The 4,563-nt window shown below is 42.7% G+C and overlaps 2 non-coding genes across 2 annotated transcripts; both read left to right on the top strand.

Annotated features, from left to right (window-relative positions):
* The first annotated feature begins 1 nt into the window (after position 1).
* TRNAG-GCC lies at positions 2-72 on the top strand. The gene has a single exon. It is a non-coding gene; the product is annotated as a tRNA-Gly (tRNA).
* A 354-nt stretch (positions 73-426) lies between these two features.
* On the top strand, positions 427-498 carry TRNAM-CAU. The gene has a single exon. It is a non-coding gene; the product is annotated as a tRNA-Met (tRNA).
* The last annotated feature ends 4,065 nt before the right edge of the window (positions 499-4,563 follow it).

Genomic DNA, 4,563 nt, shown 5'->3' with positions numbered 1-4,563 from the left:
GGCATTGGTGGTTCAGTGGTAGAATTCTCGCCTGCCACGCGGGAGGCCCGGGTTCGATTCCCGGCCAATGCACTGACAAGCTTTTTGCTTTTTTTTTTTCCCCCTTTTAAAAATCCTGAAATGTTCATTTTAGAAGTCGGGTGAATTTCACCTGCATTCGCCTTTCTGCCGACTCAACGGCTGCGCGACTCCAAGACGCGGAGCTTCCCTGCTGGGTGTGCCGGGCAAGCCGGCAGCGGGCGCTTCCGAGAAACAGTTGGTGTTCGAGAATTTGCGGTAAAAGCCCCTGGGTTAAGTCTCCTGTTTGATGTGTGACTAGAGCCAGTGAATAATCTCTGAAAATAAAAATTTGTATTTTCGCTTAGTACAGCAGCTTTTACAGGAGTACATAGAAAGGAGTGTTTTTTTAACTGCGAGGCTGGCGTTAGCAGAGTGGCGCAGCGGAAGCGTGCTGGGCCCATAACCCAGAGGTCGATGGATCGAAACCATCCTCTGCTAGTGGCTGTTTTTTCCATTTCCTGGTAAAATAGTCTCGTGTCAAGAAAATCTTGAGACAGTGTTAGTTCACGAATCAGAAAGGGTCTTGTTACACAAACTGCTTCGTAAAGTGCACATTGTATGTCAGTTAACAGGCCTCCGCCTCAAGTAACATGTTGCAAAAATGTAAAAATCACAGTTCAAAAGGACAACGTACAGCATATTTGTCTTAGCAATTCTGTTTAAGGGAGCTTGGAAAATTAAAATGGCAACTTTCTCAACAATCTATTCCCCTCCCTCTTCTGCTTTTTCCATCTTAGCACTTTTTTCTAGATGGTATGTAGTATATTTCATGTGTTTATTTAATACTTTCTCCTCTAAGGGATGTAAATGCTTAGGAAGAGAGATTTTTGTCTGTTTTCCACTGTGGTTGCTGTGTTAGCTAGAACATGGCCTGGCACGTGTCACCATCTAACGTACTGGTGATTTTGTAAATATGTCTTAAAAATGCAATTTCTAATACACCAAACACTAATATTTAACATTATTTTTGCCTTCTCCTTTTATTTTTTAGTTACAGAAGAGTACAAAAATGATCACATAGAATTGGCATATTACTTACTGGTAAAGCATATTCACTACAAAGCTCTTCTATGGAAAGGGCAAAAAGAACATAAAATTGAATTGTTCTTCCATCCTCAATCCTTGCATCCTTTTTTCAATGTATATCATGGATTTGATGGGCATTTCTCACCATTTTTTAAATGAATAATTCTTATTGGCAAAAAGTCTAGGAACATTTTAAGGTTGCTATTTAAATAAATAAATTGTTTCCTTTTAGAAGCATCTGTGATGACCCACATAAAAAAAACTTCCCTGTACAACACTGTTGAGGTTAATTCTATTTCTGTGTCATCTCTGACCACACACACAACACCTGATACTACACAGATGTACGGAGCAGACCCGGGACGATGGTGTTTGATCATTATTATGTTCCAGAATGAATGGAGGCCCAGGCCATCTCTATGGTAAGGCTGTAGGATCAGACTATGTCTTTATCACTTGGCAATAGAGACTTTAGATTCTGTCATTAAGACCCTTCCGTGGGCAGCATTGAGCTTTTTTTTTTTTTTTTTCACCATATGAAATTGCCATTACAGTGAAAAGCCTCAGTGTTCAGTTCAGGTGCAAGATGAGATTTAGTTCCCCATTTTGCCCCAGGAAATGCCATTTTCCTCTGAGATGAGTTTTGTTTTTTTTTTAAAGATTTATTTTATTTATTCATACAGAAATGGGGTACAGGCCAGAGGTGCAGGGCCCGTGAGAGGGTTCACCAGAGACAGAGTGAGGAGCAGAACAGGCCGACTGATGTAGTACACTGCTGAGGGGAGCAGCGGGTAGGTCAGGAGAGGTCTGCCACGCCATGCGGCCACCTCTGGGACAGGGATCGAACTCATGCTGAAGTGACATTAGCTTCTTAGTGCTGTGCTTTAATCTGCTGCACCACCAGGGAGGGCCCCGGAGATGAATTTTAAAGCACCGTTTTTCGTAATAAACTTCCTAGTCTCACAGATCACCATAGGCATGTGGTGTTACCGAGACACACGGAATGTTACTATTTTTCTTCTGGAATCTATTTAAGAAAGAGATTTTTTTAGATCTTGGATATTGTAAGATTGGTCTCCCCAGTGGGTATTTCCCAAGAGGTCCAGAGCAGGCTTTTGTCAAGATAAGTCACTTTGGTATGTGGAGCTGAGGTCAGTCAAGGCCCCAATCTGTGGGCAAGATTTCCTCAAATAATGTCACCCCCTCCTCAGGGGCGCCTCCCCCTCAGGCCCAGGCCCATCCCTTCCTTAGCACAGGATAGAAGTCTCTGGTTCGTCCCATTTACCTCAGAATTTCCGGCCATGTACGTTGCCCACATGTATGCAATCAAAAGTGGACTTTTTCTCCCCTAATCGGTCTGATAGTGATGTGTTGGCTCCACCAGCCTAGGAAACTCCAGAAAGGGGGGTATGTGTGTGTGTGATGTGTGTGATGTGTGTGTTAGTCCCATGTCCTGAAAATACTATGATCACTTTTTTAAAAAGTGGGATAAGGGGGAGGAAATTTCAGAGACCAGACTGTAGAGCAGAAGGTAGAGAGAACTTTATCACCATAAGGCAAATGGAGCACACCTAGAAAAGAATGCACTTATTTTCCCAGATACCTTTGCCATCCACAATAAACCATCCAAACACCTTTCAACATTTTTATGTCACTGCTGGTAGTGAGTGTGAAGAACCTGACATTTTTCTTTCAGTTCCCTATTTGTCCAATTTATTAAACTAGCTGCAGTTCTCGGCGCCTGCTGTGTGGTGGGCCTGGCTCGCCTTGTTCTCTCCGTCAGGGCATCTTGGAAGCTGGGGGGATCCAGGCCGTTGGGCTTTGGTGACAGGAGCGTGACTGGACAGCTGGCCGGGGCACAGCCATCTCTGTTCCTGCCCGGACACCTCCAGCTTTGTGATTAAGGCCCTGATGAGGCATGTGGACATTTTCTGGTTAGTCTGCCCCATGTTAAACATTTTGAATTTGTTGTCAATACTGAAAAATTATAATATTCCATATCAAGATGTGCACCCTCTCATAAAACTCACTGTCCCTTAATCTGCACCCCTAGAGGCAACCGTCAGCTGAAGGGGCTCGTCTCGTGTGCAGTCTTTGGGTTCTTATGTTCCTGGTAGGTCCCGTGGGGACCCTTAGTTTCTACACGTTAGCTGACACATGTCCTTGTGTGAGAGTGTGTACATGTGTGAGAATATCCTAGCCTTGCGCGGTGGTCATTCTCAACAGTGTTAAGGGGACAGTGACATATGCTGCTGAAGCTGGAGTCATGAAAGACAGCAGCCAACTTGATGCACTTCACGAAAAACAGCCTCAAACGCCTCTTGGTGCAGAGGCCTGGCCTCCCCCTTCAGGCAGTTTTGCACTCTGTTCGCCCCAGTGAAAGCTTGAACATGGCTTAGGGGACATCACAGCTGTCTCTTGAGATGCAGCTTAAGCTAAATGAAGGCCTTTTGAAAAAGACAGTTTGGAGGAGAAGCTTGATGTACAATACCGTTGTCATCACACCGATTCATGCAGCCAGTGACTGGCGAGAGCTCTGCTACTCATGCTGTCTGACAGGGCACGAGCATGAAGCTAGTCTCTGCGGGACCCTCTTCGTTTGTTTCTGGCCATCTCCAAGAGACATAACGATTGTCCAAAACATGCATGCAATATAGAGTTAATAATTATTTTGTAACTGCTGAAGGAATTGTTTGATGACAATAGTATTGTGCAACAGAGCAGTACAATGCGTTGTGAAAATGTTGTGAAGTGACTGGTGTTTCTCTGCTTGAGAACACTGATACAGATGTAGGCTTTACAGTACCAAGAATTCTGGGAACCGGAAAAGGCTGCAGTTATTTCCTGCCCTGTCCCCATGCAAAAGATCTATAGTTTTCTTTTCAGTAACATAATTTCCTTAGTCTCCTTTTAAATAATAGAATTATAAATCAAATAAGCTTTCCTACCCTTTTCTTTAAATTTCACTCCTTTTCAAATAAGAAGTTTCCTAGATTACATTAGTTGAATAATCAGTAACCACATGTAGAAAAAATCTTTTTCTAATTCTTAACTTAGATGTAGAGACTAGGTTGACAAGACAGTTATGGAAACTGATTTATAGGGGTTCTTGGAGATCAAAAGAAGTAGTTTTCTTTAGGGGCAGGGAAATGACAGTGCATGCATTTTGACATTTTTCTGACTCCTAGTTCCTTAACACTAAATCTTGTACTGTTAAGACGTATGTTCATTATATTAACAGAATGATTACTTTAGTAGTAATAGCTGGCTGGTCAACAGAAGGACATTTTGTTTATTCACTTCACCCTTATGAGAAAAAGGGTATAAAACTATACCCTTTATGAGATATATGTTACAATTTCAGAAATAGAACAAAAAGGCCCTGAACTCTTCTTAAGAAAAACACTATGAATGTACAATGAGCGCTATCTTTCTGCTGTGTGCACACACTGATGTAATCCCACCGCTTGCTTGTAA

The sequence above is a fragment of the Condylura cristata genome, unplaced genomic scaffold (assembly GCF_000260355.1).
Source record: "Condylura cristata isolate star-nosed mole 26May11 unplaced genomic scaffold, ConCri1.0 scaffold00063, whole genome shotgun sequence".
Taxonomy (NCBI): domain Eukaryota; kingdom Metazoa; phylum Chordata; class Mammalia; order Eulipotyphla; family Talpidae; genus Condylura; species Condylura cristata.
The sequence above is the reverse complement of the archived record's forward strand: the minus strand, read 5'-3'. Positions and strand labels throughout refer to the sequence as shown.